The 22,992-nt window shown below is 29.1% G+C and overlaps 1 protein-coding gene across 1 annotated transcript in view; it reads right to left on the reverse strand.

Annotated features, from left to right (window-relative positions):
* LOC142329984 (leucine-rich repeat flightless-interacting protein 2-like) overlaps positions 1–14,618 on the reverse strand; it is a 37,384-nt gene extending 22,766 nt beyond the window's left edge. The window contains exons 1-2 of the mRNA XM_075374977.1: positions 14,494–14,618; positions 554–686 (exon numbers count right to left, since the gene is read on the reverse strand). The gene's annotated coding sequence lies outside the window, so the exon portion shown is untranslated. The remainder of the gene's footprint in view (positions 1–553; positions 687–14,493) is intronic.
* Between the last annotated feature and the right edge of the window lie 8,374 nt (positions 14,619–22,992).

The following is a 22,992-nucleotide window of genomic DNA, read 5'->3' on the forward strand; positions in this document are numbered from 1 at the left end:
AATTTAATTTGTGATCAGTTGAGGACAATGTTTATTTCTTTCTCTTTTTATACAAATTTCCCCAATTTTTACTTTCGGGATTAGGCTAGAGAAATTTTACAATAATTTTAAAACCTACTCTCATCATGCCGAATTATTAAAAAATAAAGTAAAAAAAACTTTCAGTATGTAAAACACATGATATGTGTGACCAATTTGAAGCCAGAACCTTCTACATGAAAGATGGAGTACTGCCACTTTACATCATGAAGAGTATAGGCACACACCTAACTATAGAGCAAAGATAATTAAGATAATTGAAAAAAAAATTGATTACTGTTCCTACTGATTCCTTTATTAAAATAATTAATTTCATATTTATCAAACAGCTTTCTTGACGCTGCTTATTATTATTTTACCGACAACGATGGTCAGCTCTGTCAGCTATGTCAATTCAGTAAAATTAATTTTTACCTTTGACAGTTTTTTTTTTTTTTAATTACAAAATTTTAAATAAATTTATCAAATTATTTATGGGGTGAATTAAAATACATTAATATCAATAATTAAATACCTGATGTGTTGTATATATCATATATTTTATCAACATTTTCTTCAGCTTCCCTCTGTTGCCTCTCCAATTCTCTCATTCTTATTTCACGAGCCTCAGCTCTTGCTTGCCGCTTGGCAGCAACCCTTGCTTCAGCCTGAAAAAAAAAGAAGAAATACATGAAATAAAATCCAATAACTATGTATAACAAATAAATATAATAATTTTTTTTTGATCAAATTAAAAAAAATTTACGTTCTCTTTCAATTCACTTGCCGCTGAAGAACAATTTAATCCGTTTTAACTTTTATTGCATTACAAAAGCTAAATTTTTTACAACCACTATACAAAAAGTAAAAAATTCAAAATCTTGAAAACTATTCCTCTCCCTTAATTTTTCAAAATTTAATGCCATCAAGCCTCCATTTTTTTTTTTTTTTTTTTTTGAATTTTATAAAGAATATCATTGAGCCAGTCTTTAAATATTATCAAAATACAAGCCAAATACATGCATTTATACACATCTTACGGAGATTTCCACAGATTTTTTCCTGGACTTAGGGATTCTTGCTCCCTTGAACATTATTAATCCTTGAAATTTTGGCTGATTGCTATACTTTCACTTTATAGCTATCTGTTGCAACAGTTATATAGTTGTAGCCAGGAAATTAAACTGTATCAAAAAGTACAACAATAAATTTTCTATCCGTCTCTAAATTTGAACTATTTGAATTCAGTTCCAAATTAAACAGTTAGTACATTTTTACTATCTGTTTGTTTTTTAATTTGAATCAGACATCTTTAAGTCAAAATATAAAGAAGAATAGAAAAACGATTACTTAAAATATTTTACTAGTTTTGAAGTTATTTTACATTTTTTGAAGTTAATCTTATTAAAAAAAAATTCCTGTAAAAAGTTTGTTGAAATATTGTAAGTTGAACTCTTCTGTTCTAAATTACCATTTTTACAATAAAACTATAATAAAAACAGAGATAAAATGTGTAAGAGTAAAATAAAAAAAAAGCGTACACAACCATCTAATAATGTAAACTATGATTTTTTACACTTTTCAACTTGACACTTTAAGTGGCACTACTAAAAAGGTGATGCTTGTTTTTAAATAATACTTCTCCCCCCCCAAAAAGTAATTAAAAAAATAATAAAGTAGTGAATAGTAGAACTTGTAATTATTTTTACACTAAATCAATAACATAACCTTTATTTATCATCCTTATTTTAAAAATTTGTAGTGTGTTAAGGGAAGATCACAAGTTTTTTAAAAAGATGAATCAAAATATAATTTTATGAACTCGATTACCAATGAAAATTTTCAACTCGATCGGGCAAGTTGTAAATCATTCAGTACATTTTTTATAATATACATGAGTATAATGAACACACACTATAATGAATATTGCATAGAAAGAATCGTATCATCTGAACTCTTAAAAAACAATATACTCTAAAAAAAGAAGGAAAAAAATAATAAAATCTGTTCTAGAATGAGGTAACAGTTATAAGAGTATAAGAGAAAGAGGTTCTGATTCTAGAAAAAAAAACAACATGCAAAATTAGAATGGAAGGGGAATTGTCAAAGAGGTTTTCAATCAGAAGAAGTTTGAGGTAGGGAGATGTATTTTCAAAGGTGGCTAGCCAACCGGTAAAAGTCCAGGAGAGGTAGCTTCTAATATAAGTATTCAGGTGTTGGCTTAAACAGACGATGTAACTTTTTATACAGATATTTGAAAGGATGAATGAATTTAAATATATCGACGCAATTTTGTCCAAGAAGAATAGAAACAAGACATACATATACAAAAAGGTTACAGGTGGAAATAGTAATATCACAGTCCCAAAAACATTTTTCAAGTTAAACTGAACTCTTAAAAACAGTATACTCTAAAAAAAAAGGAAAAACGTGAAAATTAAAATACATAAAACTGTGATAAGATCCATTGACATGTACGATTCCGAAACATGAACTGACCCAGTAGAAGAGGGAAAGAATTAGATTTAATTTGAAAGAATTAGATGGATTGGGCAGGTCCAATGAATGCCGGAGGTCTAATCAATTAGAGAAGCATCTGTTGATAAATCAGACGGAAATGTGGAGGTTGGGGAGAATTATTCAGGGTCAGGATGTTTGTAGGAATGTAGTGAGAAAGGCAGTAAGTATCAGTAAGTATATAAGAAAAAAAACTGGGAGTGGACAACTAATTAAGGAGAAAGGATAAAAATGCTGATTGGAAACCAACATTCTGAAAACAAACTAATAGTAACAAAAAAATTTAGTTTGAAAATAAATAATTATAAAGGAAAAGTAATTCAATATGATGGAAAGGTTGACGAGTTATAAAATTTTCAGACAAATGAACACAATGCACTAGAAGTTACAAAATTTTATTATTTAAAGAGTAAAATCTGTAAAATTTTCGAGTAGCCAAAATTTTATAGAGATCAAAACCAGATTAGTAAGCTTTCAAAAAAAAACAAATAGGCCAATTTTAAATATCAATCTAAGAATTAGAAAGGCATTCTTAAGAGTATTTCTATGGAATGCGATGTTAAGTGTCAGTGAAACATGAACGGTAGGAAAAACAGAAAGTAAAGGACCAGAGGATTATGAAACGTGATTACAGGAGGAAATTGAAAATTTGGTGAAGTAATAAAGGAAAAAAGGAAAAGATCTCAAAACAAATGGGAGGTATGAGAAATCTGTGGCATAATCTTGTAAAGAGACAATCTAGGTTGTAGAAATGCATTAATACATCCAAGAATAGTAAATTTATTAACAGATATATATATATAGGATAAAAGTTTTTGGACGATAATCATTGGCATAAAAAAAAGATAAGCCAAGGATGTAGGACATGCAGTTATTACAATTAATAGTTTAGTACAGTACAGAAAGTTATGGAGAATAGCCTTGAACCAGTCATCAAATGACCGATAAAAAAATTACTTTCAATGCAGGTATGAAATTTATGTAAAAAAGTGATTTAAATACAATGCCTACTAAAATATGTTGATTCAACAGCATAAATTACCACCTGACTATGCTGAAAATAGTGTTGTATTACAAATATATTCTTTCCTAAAATATATAAAATATGTTTAGTAATTTAAAAAAAAAAAGAAGAATTAAAACTAATTATTCACAGCAATTATTAGCAAAATTATAAATGAAACAACCACATAATGTAAATCCGGCCTATTTTAATTTTTCTTTGATGGTTTTAATTAACAAGAGATAAAAATCTTAAGTAATTAATTTTTTATTATGCATACTGTTCATATTTTCTTTATAGTTTATATATATACAAACACAAGGGAACAAACAGCTTATCAAAAACACAGAAAGAAACAGTAACATTGTTTAAATAACAGTACATAAAAGTAATTAAAACTGTTATTTATATTTATAAATAACTAATAAGGCCTAAAGAATAAAAATTTCTTGTAATTGATAAATATCAACTGATTTTTATTTATATATTTATAAGTTTATATTCCCCCACCCCGCCAATCATTAGTCATTAGTTAGATAATTTCAATCCTATTAACATTATAAAAAATACGTAATTAAAATAATTATTAAACACAAATTTATTTAAATTAATACAATTTCTTAAGCAAGTGAAAAAAATAACACATATATTTTTTTCCCCAACAAAAAGAAATAAATTAATTTTGTAACATTAAACTATCAATTTCGGTCTTTCTCAGATATGAAAAGTGGTACTGATCAAGAGATTTCTATCTTTCAAAGAATGATGTTCATTATTTAATCCATACCTAAGTGAAAGGGTTAAAGATTTCACTTAATGAGACTTTAATATCTATCGGTTTTGTCGATCAGATAGAGACTGAATATAATTTCAGCCGACTTGCCGTGCTGATTTACTAAAGTATATTTGGTATACACTGAGAAGGCAACAAGATATCAGTTCCTGTTATTCTCGATTTCTTTATATTTAATAAGCCTGGCATGAGATGTTTACTCCTGGGAATGACTGTACCATTTTCATAAGTGACCGATATCTCATGTCAGCTCACCCCAACAATCGATATTATTAGTATTATTATTGTTAATATTATTATTAGTAACACACACATATATAATATATATATATATATATATATATATATATATATATATCATTACGATCCTGAAGAGACAGTAAACATTAGATTAATGAAAAATTATGAAAAAAAAACCTAATTAATATCCAATAATTTAAACATATTAATCTACAAGCTTTACTACAGAAGTGAATGGTCTTCTAGATACCAAAAGAATGCCACGTGATAAGCGATCCAACTTCCATGGCACTTACTGATGCAAGTTATAAAGGATAAATATGAGATGGGAAGGTAACAACCAATCCATAGAGAGTCTACCTAAGATCAGAGTAGTCGACTTCCCCGGGACAATTAACTTTATTGTTTACTCAAAAAAAAAAAAAACAAAAACTTAAGTTTATAGAAATGTTATATAGATTTAAAGAAAGAAAATCAAACAGAAAAATATCTACATGATAATTATATTATAGAAAACAAAAACAAATCTAATTCAAGTATTTTTGAAAAAAAAAATTGTTTCCTTTGCACCTAACATTTCATTTTTCTAATTTAAATTAATATACTTAAGAGCTGTGCGAGAGGAATTATTTAAAATCTGATGAAATTCACATAGCAGGAAGAGGGATCTACAATTCATAAATCTCACCTTAAATAATTTAATGGTAACCTTCAATACAGAATGTAAAACTATTCAAATCCTTATGCTGTATACAAACACACACATATGAGGAAATTCTAAATCTATATATACATGAAGCCATTTTATCAACATGTAAAACAACAGATTGAAAACTACTTGGTTAATTCACTTATAAATTTAGAAATTTGAAGTTACACTTTTTAATAACTATGAAAATTCCTTTAAGATACAAAAATACAGAAGACTGATTAAAAATAAAAACATAATAAAATTGTTTTTTTATAAATTCAGGTAGGAAAATATACAAAAAAAAAAAAAAAGGATCATACCTATATAATACAAAATTAGTAGCCATTATAAAGGTTTTAGCCGGTTTAAAAAAATAAAAATAGATTTAATAGTAATGTATGTTTACAGATTGACTATCTAATCTCCAGAATTCAAGATTAAATAAACTGCAATGTCGATATTTGTGAAATTTGATGCTTGTGACATGCATCACTCCAACAAACCACAAGCGATACATATAAATTACAAAGTAAACTGATATAACACGCACGCAAATACGTGTAATATAATTTTATTAATGCATTAATGATGAGAAACTGAATTAGTTTATTTTAACAGCAAATTCTCATTTTAATTTATATCTCAAATTACTAGAAACATTTTAATAATTAAACCAACCTAAGGTGAACGCAAAACACTATAATACTATTTTTGCACCCAAGGCGTAAATGATATTTGTAAAAATTTAAAGCTGAATTTCTTTAAAAACTGTTATTTTGATAACCAATTTGCCTTTCACCTGAAGGTTCTGGATCAGTTTTGGTTTTTTTTTTTTTTTTTTACATTATAAAAATTCATCTTCACCTATAATCAGCGCAGCTAGCCCTGGATTTGATTAATAAATTATAAAATTTTCTACTAATAGTGGGACACTGATTTTCCAGTCATCCAACTATACAGACTGAGTACATGTCTGCTACACAATTTAACATTAGAATGATTATGATCATTACATATTAGAAAACCTGTTTTTAATTTTCCAACTATCTGGATTTCTGATTATCCAGATTCGGCCTTGCAAGGGTCAATCCAGATAAATGACTGTAATTTTTTTTTTATAAAATCACTTAATTTTAGTATTAAACTTAATTGCTGTAACACTAAACTGCAAACTGAAGCCACATGAAAACATGTTTTGATGTGGAAGGTTAATAATTTGAGGCCCAGTCAAAAACATTTCTTAGTGTCCTCTGCCACCAGTCGGTTATCGAGTTAAAATTAATAAAACATCCAGGTTTCATGATCCGTGGATTCAAAAAGCTAAATGTACATTCATAATACAAGGAATATAAATATCTACAGAACTCAAATCAAGATATTTGTATCAATTATCTGAAAACTTCAGTTATGACTTAAAATTGATCAAACAATAATGGATTCCTTATTTTACCAAGTGTACATATTTAAACCGGTTTAAAAATTATTTTACCCGTTAAAGAATTCCTTTCCACGACCAACTATAAAATACACGGTCAACTTAAAAGAGATCCCATCACTCAGAAGATTATATTAAATTCATTTATTTGTTAAAACATATATATATTACTGAGAGACGGGTAAAATAATGCAGAAGATGTTAGTATGACTAGAGCCGGAGCGGGGAGGACTGTCTATTGCCTGGACATTATTGCCTACCATACAAAATTAAATCATAAAAGTTTTTTCTTCAACCGTTATATTTATTTCAATTTATGTGCATTATTTTGACTTATAACTGTTGTACAGTTCAGATAGGATTACATAAGAACGACATAACCTGGTTTTAATCTGTTGAATAAACCTTTTTTTACCTAAACACAGCTTCATATCTCAATGAATAAAATATTATTAAAGTTTGCTATTTCTTCATTTTAAAAATTTATCGATGGGCAGTTCCTTCCTGACAAAAGTCAAATGATGGCTATTAGCAAAACATTTCAAGCGATGAACATTAAAGCAACCTGAAGTGTAAACAACTTTCAAAGAAACTATTTCAAACGGTAGGATTAATTCTCTCATGTCTGAATTAAAACAAGTAAAATTAAATAAACGAGATAAAACAAACATTCAAAAGCAATTTTCATCAGAAATAGATATATTTTTAAAGCATTTTTACTATGAATTTTATTCCAGATAACAAATAAAATCTGTAACCAGACTTTTTTTTTTATAACCGAGACGGTACGTCAATTTCAACATCATACAAATAAATAAATATGTAACAGTACATACATAAACTTATACAATTTTATTTTATTTTTAAAACTTTCAGACGATTCATAGCGATAATATAACTGTACTTCACAGTTCACTTATAATTATTTTATTTAATTGTGGGAGAAAACACCTGAGTATATTTAGATATATACCAATGTATATAATAACACACACACACCCACATAAACAAAAGTGTTGCAACCAACATCAAACAGGAAGAAAAGAAAACCTTAACAAACTGAATGTAGCAGGTATTCTGTTGAACAAAAGAGTAATGACCTATGCAAATTCTACTTCAGTTAAAAGGTAAATAATAAAAGAAAATGTGCAAACATTGTTTGAAACGGGATAAAAAATCTAAAATTAGCATTAACTCAAAACAAAGAAAAATACATTAATTTATTGTGTAAATGGATATTAATGCAAATGCTAGTCTAACCAGAGCCATGACTGATCAATCACCTTCTATATAATCCTATATGTGGCAGTAAAATGAAGTGCTCTGTCAAGAGTAATTGAATATAAGCCAGTTCCTTACCATTTCTTTATTATCGAGGAGGACTTCGAGAAAACTAAGAAATCAGGAGGTACTTGGCTTTATCTGATGGGAACTTTGTTTAGTTTGTTGTGTTGCACGATCAATGAACGGGAAATGAGATTCACAAGCAGACCTTTACTTGATAACACAAACGACGCACTAGTTCTATCATCAAGATTACAGCATTCTTAGCAGGGTTCTAGATGGGTTAGATCTGCACCCGTAGAAGCGATAAGGAAAAATGTAATCAAGGTAAGGAAAAGGAGTGGTTGATGAGAAACGACGATTATATTCCTATCAGCATAGAACAGTGAAAGCCGAGGAAGTTTTCCATCTTCCAAGCATAAGCCTGGAATAAATCGCTTTGGAATAAATAAATATTCTGCATTACAACAAGGAATTTAAAACTTGGTTTTTAAGAAAAATTGTTTTCTATCACAAAAAAAATATATCGCACACAATTTGCAATAATTTTTTTCTACAATATTTCTTGAACTCGCAGATCAAAATCTATCCTACTCTATTAGTAAAAAAACAAATGTTCTCTCTTATTTTCTTCCAAATTTTTTGCGCTCATCAAAAACTTTATAAGATCAAAAATTATACTTCATATAACATAAAGTACATCTGCCCAAAACATTTTTTGAAATGTTAAACCGAACTTCAGTTTCTTACAGTGAAAAATGGTGTTTACCAATTATTCACCTACCAAAAAAATACTTCCTTTGAAAACAGTAATGAACAGGTTACAATAACAAAACTTTTATTACTATTTCTTCATATTTTTTACCAGAATCATAAAACACCCATAAAAATTAAAAGGCAGCACAAAATTAATAACTTAATCTAGGATAAAGAGTAAAGTAACGATGCGGTATCGACTAACCCCAATTTTCTTTTTGAAGATATGACTATATGAGTTAATAAACCGTAAAAGATTTACAAATGACATGAGATTTTTATAAGATAAAACGAGTATTCTGAATAAACTGAGAGTACCTCATAAAATAAGAAAACATTACACGATTACTCCGGTAGCATAATAGAAAATAGAAAAAGCAAAAATGAAATTAAAAAAAAAAAATATAGCAATGGTTAAAGGAACATTTAATAACATTAAAAAGAAAATATTATTTCATAAAATAATCAGATGGAGTTACATTTCCAGTGTTTATCGCATATTATATTTGGAATGAACTTCTTTAAAGATGTGAAACATGGAAAATAAGAAGAGATGGGAAAAAGTTGAAATGGGACTGTAGAGAAAACTGGAGAGATTAAATAATGAATAGCCAAAATTAAGTGATAAATGTGAACAGATCCTTAATCAGGACAAAAAAAAAACAAAAAAAAAGTAGCTGGTGAGGAAGGAGAAGGGTTAATTAAAACCGCGCTAAAAAGATCAGTAGAAGCAAAGAACAGAGGATGGTAAAGAGTAAGAATAATAGAGCAAATGGAGATAGAATGGTACAGGATCTATCCTAGGGCAGCTACCATAAACTGACGATTTATACCAACAAAAAAAAACTAATAATAGAATATTCTGTACCCATAAAATATTATTACAACTTATATAAAAAAAAAAACAAAGAAACTGAATAAGCCAGAAGAAAACCATAACTACCTTGAATTAATTATGTTTCACAGTATTGCCGTTAAATAACATAATTAAAATAATTTCAATGAAAAAAAAAAAACAATCCACTTGGAACGACAACAAAACAATGTTATTACTAAATACAAAAAATCATATTTTAGACGCAATAAAAACGATAAGTGTTGTAAATAGCTTAAAAATGATAAGCAATATCTTGTACAATTATTAATTAACAATTAGCGTAACCGATCAAACAACACAGTAAATATCAAATAAATATAATAAAACGTTTTTAATAAATGCTAATAATAAATCGTGTATTATCAGTCGAGTAGTATTACAATAATAATAATAATAATGACAAAAAATATATATTAATTTATAATAAAATAATTACAAGTAAAGCAAAAAGCAAAAAGATGGGTGGAATATATTGAAGAGTTATACGGAGGAAATGAATTAGAAAATGGTGTTATAGAGGAAGAAGAGGAAGTTGAGGAGGATGAAATGGGAGAAACAATACTGAGATCTGAATTTAAGAGAGCATTAAAAGATTTAAATGGCAGAAAGGCTCCTGGAATAGACGGAATACCTGTAGAATTACTGCGCAGTGCAGGGGAGGAGGCGATTGATAGATTATACAAACTGGTGTGTAATATTTATGAAAAAGGGGAATTTCCGTCAGACTTCAAAAAAAGTGTTATAGTAATGATACCAAAGAAATCAGGGGCAGATAAGTGTGAAGAATACAGAACAATTAGTTTAACTAGTCATGCATCAAAAATCTTAACTAGAATTCTATACAGAAGAATTGAGAGGAGAGTGGAGGAAGTGTTAGGAGAAGACCAATTTGGTTTCAGGAAAAGTATAGGGACAAGGAAAGCAATTTTAGGCCTCAGATTAATAGTAGAAGGAAGATTAAAGAAAAACAAACCGACATACTTGGCGTTTATAGACCTAGAAAAGGCATTCGATAACGTAGACTGGAATAAAATGTTCAGCATTTTAAAAAAATTAGGGTTCAAATACAGAGATAGAAGAACAATTCCTAACATGTACAGGAACCAAACAGCAACAGTAGCAATTGAAGAACATAAGAAAGAAGCCATAATAAGAAAGGGAGTCCGACAAGGATGTTCTCTATCTCCGTTACTTTTTAATCTTTACATGGAACTAGCAGTTAATGATGTTAAAGAACAATTTAGATTCGGAGTAACAGTACAAGGTGAAAAGATAAAGATGCTACGATTTGCTGATGATATAGTAATTCTAGCCGAGAATAAAAAGGATTTAGAAGAAACAATGAACGGCATAGATGAAGTCCTACGCAAGAACTATCGCATGAAAATAAACAAGAACAAAACAAAAGTAATGAAATGTAGTAGAAATAACAAAGATGGACCACTGAATGTGAAAATAGGAGGAGAAAAGATTATGGAGGTAGAAGAATTTTGTTATTTGGGAAGTAGAATTACTAAAGATGGACAAAGCAGGAGCGATATAAAATGCCGAATAGCACAAGCTAAACGAGCCTTCAGTAAGAAATATAAGTTGTTTACATCAAAAATTAATTTAAATGTCAGGAAAAGATTTTTGAAAGTGTATGTTTGGAGTGTCGCTTTATATGGAAGTGAAACTTGGACAATCGGAGTATCTGAGAAGAAAAGGTTAGAAGCTTTTGAAATGTGGTGCTATAGGAGAATGTTAAAAATCAGATGGGTGGATAAAGTGACAAATGAGGTATTGCGGCAAATAGATGAAGAAAGAAGCATTTGGAAAAATATAGTTAAAAGAAGAGACAGACTTATAGGCCACATACTAAGGCATCCTGGAATAGTCGCTTTAATTTTGGAAGGACAGGTAGAAGGGAAAAATTGTGTAGGCAGGCCACGTTTGGAATATGTAAAACAAATTGTTAGGGATGTAGGATGTAGAGGGTATACTGAAATGAAACGACTAGCACTAGATAGGGAATCTTGGAGAGCTGCATCAAACCAGTCAAATGACTGAAGACAAAAAAAAAAAAAAAAAAGTTACAAATATAAAAAATAAATAAATAAAGCTAATGATAATTTAAATATAAAGATTCTAGAAGATTGTAATAAAAATAATAAATATTATAAATTTTCCTAGCTCATGAAATTAAAAACTACATAAAGTAACATTCTGATAATAGTGTTAATGAAATCAACAGCAAGATACAGCGAAGAAATGATTAAATCAAGGATGTCATGTATCCTCAAAAAATAAAAATTTGATCCCAGACAATCAATCCACAGAATTTGAGATGTTGTTAAACCATCCCGATTAGATGTAGTTCATTATCGGTCGATTTATTATACTCCCATTCTATCGCTGTTTCCTGATTATTTATCTCTTTTTCCTCGGATGAATGCCAAAGAAATCAGATCACCTGATTCCAACTTCAGTAACATGCTGACCGAGCAGTCACTTCTTTATAGAGGTTCACAGGGGCAGGCGGTTTGCTTACAATTGGTTTTATTGATGCCCTTATTTAGCAGGGTCATAGGATCGGCATTCCTACTTTAAATCCAAAATGGCAGCTTCCAACTTAGCCCCGTTTCCAAATAAACACCGTTTAAAGATTTTTCAACGGTTTAATTTAAGCAGCTTACTTATATATTGACAGTCACAACAGCATCTGACTGGCGAATGTTTTCATGTCATTATTAAAATATGTTTGAAACTCTGTATCCTTTTTTTAACTTTCATTTTTTTCTTACATATTAATTAGCGCAGATGATTGTTTATTAAATAGTATTTATAACAATAATAATAATAATGTTTATAAGTATCTGTAAAAAAAGAACTACAAAAATTCCATGTTTACTGAATATTTTATCTGAATACAACAATTCTTGACCTAACAAACAGATTTTGTTTTATAAAACTTGAAACAATTAAATATAGATCAATATAGATAATTCAATATAGATCAACTTTCAGCTTGTCTGTTATGATCTGAAAATGTTTGTTTTTTTAATAATTATTATCCTATATATCATATAAACAAGGATACTAAAAATCCACTCCCAAACAACAGAACTGGTCTAACATGAGCAACATAAACCACTCTCATCGCTTCAACACTCAGATCTCTCCTGGACATTCTAATAAGAAGACCCAGAGCTTGAGCAGTCCTGTTATTAATAGATCCTCAGGGTTGAGATTGTACTATAGAGTGGTCCCGAAGTCACTGATTTTTGATTTATGCCTTAGTGTAGATCCATTTAATGTGTAGTCAAACACAAGGGCATCAAAAGATGTAAACTGCTGTTTACATTTTAAATTCAAATTTTAATTAGTAAATTGTTTATTGTTTTCATTTAAAAAAATAATGAACAATTTTTAGTTTACTAATTTAATTTAATACAGATATATTACAAAAAAAAAAACTGTTGAAATGTTCTAATTTGATTAAAAAAACTGGCTGACAAAAATTTGTCAGTTTCTCTTTTGAAGAGAAACTGACTGACAATATAAAAAATTTAGGAGAAATTACTGATCAGTACTGTATAATTCTTGTATAAATTATAAGTATAATTCTTTGTCGTAGGCAATTATTCAGAGACAATGTAGGTCTTTTATAACTGCTGATTATGACAGTGGTTGGGTAAAAACAGTGTTTATTGTAATGAACAAAGGTTGTCAGTTTATTGTACTACAAATGCTCAAAATGGCTAAGCTTTATTATATTTGATTAGAAAACAAAATTTTTGATTATTATCTTTGATTTTCAATAGAAAAATGTTAAATAAATAAATCAGATAATAATGTAAGCTATGTATAGTATTAAAATGTAATAAGAACAGTCATATTTATAATCGACAATCTGGAAGCAAGATTAATAACATGAGATTATTCTATGTATTATCAAATCAATTTTGTTGTTTTTTATTAGTATGCAGTTCACATGTAAATTGCATCCACTGAAGAGAATATTTCCTAGCTTCATGAAAAGCATTTTCTCTTGTAGGATTAGGAAACGCTATTGTATTTAACCAATCTCATAATTAGTTGTAATACAAGGCAGCCTACAAGTCACTGAAGGTTGTCTACGACCAAGAATTATATATAATCTTAACTTTTAAATATTTTATACTGCTTATTAATTTCTCTATAACATTTTTTAACTAATTAAAACAAATCTAAACATTTTTCTATAATAAGACCTGTCTGTATTAAATTAAATTACTATCCGCAATTGTTCACTATTTTTTTATGAAAAAAACAATTTACGCATTACAACTTCAATTTAAAATTTACATGTAAACAACAGTTTAACCAATAAATAATCAAAATTATGTTTAATATTTTTCTTTTAAACATTTTTATTGGTCCTTGAGGAATTGTGAAAACATATGACAAACATGAGAAATTGTATGATTCTGGTTGAAATTAATTACAAATAAAGGATCTAATTAAATGTTTTTTTTAAAAACATTTTTCCCCTAAAACAAAGAACATATTTTCATCAACGATTAACAATGTGGTAATCTTATTCCTAACCTAAATTACAACAAATTTGGACCAAAACTATTAATACAAATTATGTCACATAACATATAACAAATAAGATATAAGATAATTTAAGATTGAATTCGCTTAAAATCGCGCAGTAAAATAAAATATTCTGTTACTGCATACAAATATATTTCAAAGATTTAAGGATGAAAGATTACAATTGCAATTCATATAATTAACAATAATTATAAATTGGGTTATAGAAGGAATATTAATTTAATTTAGTAACAATGGCTTAAAACCAAGAAATAGTACGGACCATTTAAATAATGCTAGGTTAAGACAGTTTACTGACCTAGTTGGATAAAATATAGTGATGAAATTTGAAGCGACCTAACAAACAATTAAACAATAATTCAAAATAAAACACACTGATTGACATCTCATTACGTGCTACACTTATTTATTTACGTATTAAATATAAAATTCAAGTTTAGCTCAAATCGGCCTACTCTTGAAGTGACCCTAACCTTTCTTAACCGATAGGGGAAATCTGACATGCAAGACGAAACAAAACAAACTAACTTTGTAGTATTAGATCACATAATTTCTATTTATACAATTGCGGATTAATAAACCGCCGTCGGCTAAAAATAATCGTCAGATAGTCCTTGCAGTTAAGTATTAAAGATGACAAGATGAAATTTCGTACCTCATTTGGGTCCATTGATCTTATCGATGCAGTCGTTTAACGAATGTTTTTAAAAAATAAATAAATAAGACCGGTAGATAATACTATACTTCATTTTATTAAATTAACACTAAAACTAAAATAAAACCATAATAAATAATAATTACTGATTAACAATAATATAACAACACATGTGTGCCTGCCATCTCTCGACCCTTTATTTTGAGCATTTTAGACAACACTAGAGCTTCTTTGACCGAAAACTAAATTACTTCTGTAGAGTGTCAGCATACGATATTGTCATTTAAATGTAGCTCCCAAAATTCACAACAGTATCTGATAAGCAGATTGTGTTTAATATCCGTGATTAAACAAAAGTACTGCTATTCATTATTTTTTTATAAACGTCAATTGTAACCGTGCTATTAAACATTTAGCAGTGTGAAATACTGCTGATATTGTAAATTTAAATTAAACCATGGTTGACACAATATAACTTATTCAGGTCAAAATCAAATCTCGGGATAACTACCGAATTATGTTTATTTTTATATTAACTGTACTTCATACGACAATCAAAAGAAAAACATCTCATATGCACCTACTTAAAATATAGTCATTTCTGAACATACATTATTTGTATTTGCTCAAATTCTCGTTTATTGTATCCAAAATTGACAGAAAAAATCATAATCGCAAAAGAACATAAACTGAGATAAAAAAGTTGAGAATTTGCTCAACAATAGTTTGTTAGATTGCATTCTGTCAAAGGATGAAATTAAAAGTTTATAAAATAATTTGAAATATTTACGCTAAAACATGAAAATTTATCCGTTTTAGTACAATTAGCAAAGTAACATGTTTTTGGTAAACATTTTTGTAACAAATAATTCATTAATCTAATATTAATATTAAGGTTGAAAAGTAACTCATCAGTAAATTATGAATAGATATAACTACTACATTATTACTTGTTAAAAAAATGTTCAAGTACTCAAGGATCATTTATGATAAATGAAAAGGCGTCATTAGATGGAGGTAACTCAATTGTCAAGCAGATACTATCATTCAAGTATTAAGTAAGTAATTAAAAATAAAACAAAGGATAAATACACAAAATAAAATTCCCTATTCTATTCAACGGTAAAAAGATGGGAAATAAAAACTTCAACAAATCTGCTTAAGATACCAAAAAACAAAATTTAGAAATAAACGGTTAACTTTCACAGATGATCTGTATTACTATCAGAGATCTAGATTCAATTCAGAAATAGAAATATTAAATAAGATAATCATCAGAACAGGTCTACAAATTTCTATTAAAATACAATATGTATGACTATTTATAAAACCACACCCTAAACTTATGAAAACAAAAACAGAAAAGTCAATCAATTCAGATACCTAGGTGTAACATTAGAAGAAGATAGACTAGAAATGAAAGCTATAGAAGAAAGAATAATAAAAGTAAATAAAGCCCATATATTAACTGAAAACATTTACAACAAAAAAACAATTACCTAGAAATGCAAAATTAAGACAACATAAAACAGTGCTAAAACCAGAAAGTTTATATGCCTTTTAATGCTTATCTCTTCATAATAAATATTAAACATCTGTTTGGTCCATGTAAGGCAACTGTCAAAAAGTAACCCTAGAAATTTAACATCAGTAGAGATAGCAGTTGGCTCTCCACTGAGCAGGACTTGTGGAGTGAAATGGTCTTGTAGATGAGAAAAGATTACACATATTGTTTTCTCTGGTGAGAAAACAAGAAATACTTTACAAGTATTTTAATACCTAAGAAGAAGCTTCTTATTATTATTTTGACTTAGGTGATGATAACGCAAAAGTGCTTTTCACCCCCCCCCCAAAAAAAAAACATGTTTTATTTAATTCAGTAATATTGTAGGAAGCTGTTAAACAGCTCTGAAAACATCTTCAGCATACGCAATTTCTATGAAATTCAAAACAGTGTAACTTTTTTTTAAATAAAAGTATACAGTTTAACCACATTCTGTTATATTGAATAAAAAATAATTAAGTTGAAAAAATAAATTAAAATAATAATAAAAATATAGAAATTGAATATTTTTCGTTTCATAACACCTGTTATTTATTGTATTTTTTAATATTAACTTTTACAAATTTCCTAAAATAAAGTAGTAGTACCTCAATTTTATCAATTTATATATTTTTTACATTCATTCTTACTCTTCACAAATTAATTTTAAAAAAATTGACAATTCTTTTTTATTGTATGTAGATAGTTTCTCTGCTGATCATTGCTGTTTTGAGACAAAATAGATTTGGTAACAAGAAGTTATCACTCGTAACACTGAGTAGGCCAAACATATAAGTCTGTTCATTGAAAACAAAACCACAACCAACATTACCGTCATGTTTCGACCCATCAGTGTATACCACCACGTCTGGGTTCGACTTGGTGAGGAGAAACTGAAACATCTGCTGGAAAACAATAGGTGACGTTGATAGTTTATCATACGTTGTTGTAAGATCAAACGTAAAATTTACATGGTTTATTCTCCACGGGGGATTCGAGCACGGACATGATGGAAAGAACGAGGGAGTGCCAACATTCATACGCTGCAGCAGACGTCGTGTACGGACACCCACAGGCGCAGTACAACATGAACGGTATTCATACTTCCTCAAACTAGCATTCTTAAGAACTGGGTCAAAAGCTGGGTGATTCGACTGTCCGCTGAGGCGAGCAAAATAATATAATAAGAGCTGGTCTCGTCTATCCCAAAGTGATGGTTCACCACAGTCTACAAGTAAGCTTGAGACAGGGGCTTGACCTAAACGCGCCTGTGGCAAGCCGAAGGAAAGCATGATGTTCACCGTCCAGCACGGATTGACGAGCTGAAGAGTAGGCGACACAACCATAATCTAAACGGGAATGAACAAAGGAATAGTAAAAACATATCATACATGACCAATCGGCTCCGCAATTGGTGTTACTAAGGACTTGCATCATATCTAAAAGTTTGGAACATTTTATTTTTAATTCTTTTATATGTCTGACCCAAGTAAGACGGCTATCAAAAAATAAACCTAAAAACTTGACGTAAGGAGATAAGCTCTCCGTTCAGAAAACTTGCGGATTAGAAGGGTTTCGTAGCCGAGAAAAGACTACACATTTTGTTTTGTTGGATGAAAATGTGAAACCAGTAATCCTGGACCAAATTTCAAGGTGAGATGTAGTGTTCTGTAGTAGTCTCTCTGCTGTGGGTATAGAATGGCTCGCAATGTAAATAGCAAAATCATCAACAAATAGAGAACATGAGACAGGAGCCTGCTCACAATTGGTAATACTGTTTATGGCTACAGAAAATTAATACACCACCTTGAGGGACTTCAGTCTCCAATATGACACTACTTGAGAGCGAATCGTCCACACGAACATGAAACGTTCAGTGATTTAAGAATCCACGGATAAAAGCAAGTATATTGCCCTTGATTCCCCATTCTTTGAGGATGTTAAGAATACCACGTCGCCAGGCCGTGTCGTACGCCTTTTTTATATCAAAGAAGATAGCGACGACGAGGTGCTCGGGGTTTAAGAAAGCGTTTTGTATGGCTGTTTCCATTGACCATTTAGTGTCAATGGAAGATCGTCCTTGTCGGAAACCACACTGTTCTGGAGATAGATAGCCATATCTCTCCAAGTACCATGTAAGCCTGCGGTTTACCATTCTCGCCATTATTTTACACAAAACACTTGTTAAAGAAATAGGGCGGTAGCTTGACGGGTTGGTTTGTCTTTACCAGGTTTTAGTACTGGTATAGTAAATGCTTCTGACCAGCCGGGCGGGTATACTTGTTCGGAGAATAAACCATTGTAAATATTTAAAAAATGTTGTAGTGACGAATTAGGAAGGTGTGAAAACATGGCAAGTGCGTATAACAATTCCTTAAATATGAATGGGGTGTTTAATTCACCAACTGAATAACCAATGTTTAACGATAATACTTCTATCTATCTTGTACCTTTGAAAATTGTTATTATATGATGAAGTGAGAGACACCGAGCAGAAAGATTTTGCTAAAGTATGTAAAAATTTATCAAGATACCTAATATCAGTTTTTGAAAATCTACCTGATGTAATTTTCAAGAACTGATTATGTTATCTTGATAAGTTGATATTTTTATAAATATTATACTTTTTATTATAATGGTTAGGTTTCTGCCAATAAAAATATTTTAAAAATTTTTCAAAAGTTCCTGTTTTTTTTGTCATTGTATTTAAAATTTCAAAAAATTGTCATTACTTAGTGTAACTTTAAAAAAAAAAATGTTCTACTAAGTTTTAATCAAAAACTAATGTTTGTCTTGCTAGAGTTTTTTTATAGAGAAACTATATCTTGTACAAACACAAAATTGTTAATAAACCCAGGGAAATAAAAAGCTTATTTCATGATTATATTTTCTTACACATACTATAAAACTTCCCACATCTTAAAATTATTTGTAAATAACAGACAATAAAGTAATAATAAAAAAATACCAAACAATTTTCTGTGCTATATATTAGAAATTAAGATTAAACTGTTACATTTGATTTGTTGTCACTCAGGAAGTAATTTTTCATATTACACTATAGCAACAAGCCCGTTTCCAAATAAAGAAATAAACACAAATTTTCATTAAATATTTTTACACATAAAACTTACATTCATTCCATCTGAATGTGCTCCTTCATTGTTTGCACACAGCTTTGTCAGTCGCCAAATATGTTAAGACAATCTATTCAATGTTTAAGATTTTGAATGATCAAAGTCATATAAACAGTTTAACAGCAGTTTTCAGCTCTTCAACATAGCCACAAATGAGAGGTTTTTTCTTTGATTATATCCCAGATGGAGTTGTTACAGGTTAAGTCACAATAGTCATTTCATTGTTCTTTTTCTAAATTTGCATGGTACCCACCATGAACAGATTTTACGGTAACCAATTATGAAATAATGTATCCAACTCCTTCTTTTGTTATGCCTATCTGGATGATGATGAGTCATTGTGTGATGGAATGGTAATTTTGAATCGATTTTAAATGCTTCTAATCAATCAAAGAAACCGACTGCCCACTGTTTCTGTTTACTCGCTTCTAATGGACAAAATTTTATTGCCCGTCTACTCATAGTACTTCGATCAACAGTTTTATCACCATAAACAGCTTTCAGACGACGATGAACATCACTAGTATACACTTTTCTATTGTAAAATATTCAATCACTTAACTTTGTTTTAGAGAACTGACATAGCAGGCATGCATACTCGACTCCATAACAATGGCAACTGATAGAAAAAGAGGGGACATGAATGAACAAGTTTTGGAATGTTAGTAGTAGAGGAAAAGTTGGCAGCACCTGTTGCTTTGTGCAAAATTTTATTCTCTGTTATGTTCCAATGTACATTACATTTCAACTGTCATTGTTTATCTAAATTTAATATGTTCAGTATAAATAATAAGTAGACATTAGTGTAGGTTCCAATATTTAGATTGGCATTGTATGGGTTAAAACATGCATTAATAAAATTGAATCAGAAATAAATTGATTTCCAAAAAAAAAAAAACATTTATTGGGATTCTAAATTAAAAGACAATTTATAAATGAAATAAATATTCTAATAATTTGTGTTTTTTATAGACTATTTATATTAGAGCATCTCTTATTTTTTTCCCTTAATTTTCAATATTATTTGACATAATGATATAAAGATAATATACAAAACAATACCTTTGCTGATTTATAACCTAGCATGCTTCACTATACCTTCTAGCCAGCCAAATTATTTTCTAACAGTACATAAAACTGTATACTACACTTATACATATCAAACAATAAATTAAAAAAAAAAAACAATTTTTAAATAATGAAATCGCATACTTGGCTAAACGATAAACTTCAAGGTCTTCACCAGATCCAATGCCTTATAACTATTTTTCAAATTCACCATACCAATTATGTACTACTGACAGAAGACACACTATGTGTACTGTTTTGATATTAATATTTTCATTTGTTAATATTGCTTGTAGTAAACTTAAAACTTGCAATGTTTTTCCAAGATCCATACGCTTTATTTATTAACAGTAAAATAAAAAAAAATTATTTACCAAAAATAGTAATAAAAAAAGCAATGTAAAAACAATTAACAAACAATTAAATTTAGACATGAAGATCTGTTTAAAGAAATAATTTACTTAATTTAAATTATTCAAATGTACATTTGAAAACATACAAAGTTCCTTGGTTCAATACTCTAACTCTACCAAAACCTTATTTCTGATGTTACAAAATATTGTATCAATCTTTCTAACACGTACTGCCTTATACCCAAACACAATTTTAGTAATTTTTTTAAAAGTACATTTATAATTGTATTTTGTATAAATGGACTGTCATCTTGACAGTACATTCTAAGTTGATCAATTACAAAAAAAAGGAAGCAGAAATCAATCAAAACATTTTTGAGCACAATTTTTTTATTAATAATCCTGAAAATGCATAGATTCATGGAAATTTGGTTATTACCAATACTTTTACCATTATAGTAGTTATCCAAATTAATTGAGTGACAATAATTTGGATAACAAGTTTTATTGAAGTAACTGCTGTATATTTTTACATTCATCGCAAGTTTATGAAAAACAATTTTATTATATACTACACAGAAATAAAATAAAATTATGTAATGTAATATCACTTACAACTGAAAAAACTGTGTGCAGGCATACTACAGGCAACTATAGAATTAAATAGTTAATGCTAATTTACTTAATTATTCTCACCATTATAAAATAGAGAGTTCTTCATAAAAATATAATGTTTTATCTTAAAGTAATTAATACAAATCAGGCTCTTTTCTGCAACCTACTGGGTTGGCCTAGTGGTGAACTCATCATCGCAAATCACCCGATTTTAAATTTGAGATTTGTAAGGTTCAAATCTTAGTAAAGCCAGTTACTTTTATATAGATTTGAGTACTATATAGTGGATACCGGTGTTCTTTGGTGGTTGGGTTTCATTTAACCACTCATCTCAGGAATGGTTGACCTTGAAATTTGTATATGACTTTCTTTTTCCTGTTTAGCCTCCGGTAACTACCCTTTAGATAATACTTCAGAGTATGAATGAGGATGATGTGTATGAGTGTGAATGAAGTGTAGTCTTGTACATTCTCAGTTCGACCATTTCTGAGATATGTGGTTAATTGAAACCCAACCACCAAAGAACACCGGTATCCACGATCTAGTATTCAAATCCGTGTAAAAATAACTGGCTTTACTAGGACTTGAACGCTGGAACTCTCGACTTCCAAATCAGCTGATTTGGGAAGACGCGTTCACCACTAGACCAACCCGGTGACTAATTTGTATATGACTACACCATTTCATTTACATTCATACATATCATCCTCTGAAGTAATACCTTATGATGATTCCAGATGCTAAACAGAAAAAGAGAGAGGTCCTTTTCTGTACCAGCCACATAAATAATGCTTCACTAACTTTTTATAAAACCCCTTTTTTGTATTTGTATTTCAGAATACAAACAATTTATAGAATACCACTTTTTCAGTTCTCTTCTTTTTTGATCACAAACAATGCTCTGTCCTACTCCAAACTCATGAGCGATTTTCTACATATGTATTTGTTTATATGTTTTTAACTTTTTTCTATCATAAGAACAGTTTTCTTCTGTTCCTTAATGTGTTAATATTTTTTCAATGACTACTTATTAGTAGATAACAACAATTACTTAATCCTTTACACGAACCAGGAACAAATATCCTTTCTATTAATAATGCATGTAGAGCAAGACCATAATGAAACGGCAATAAGTTCCTCTTATTGTAAAGGCAGTTTCTTTTTATGTATGACAAACTATAATGAAATCACACTGATTCAATCTTATTTTTGAAAATAAAATTACTTTTTTTTGTACTAATTTGGGATAAAGTAAAATGTAGATAAAAAGTTTTCAAAACAATATACAAAATTGTAGCATACAATTTTTATAAAAAAAAAGTGAAAATTAATTAAAATAGAATTTCACATTTATTATAATTAATTAAAAATACAATCAGTACAATTAAAAAAAGACAGAGTGCTTAGAACAACACAATGCTAACAC

This window comes from Lycorma delicatula, chromosome 9 (assembly GCF_047948215.1).
Source record: "Lycorma delicatula isolate Av1 chromosome 9, ASM4794821v1, whole genome shotgun sequence".
In the NCBI taxonomy this organism is placed as follows: domain Eukaryota; kingdom Metazoa; phylum Arthropoda; class Insecta; order Hemiptera; family Fulgoridae; genus Lycorma; species Lycorma delicatula.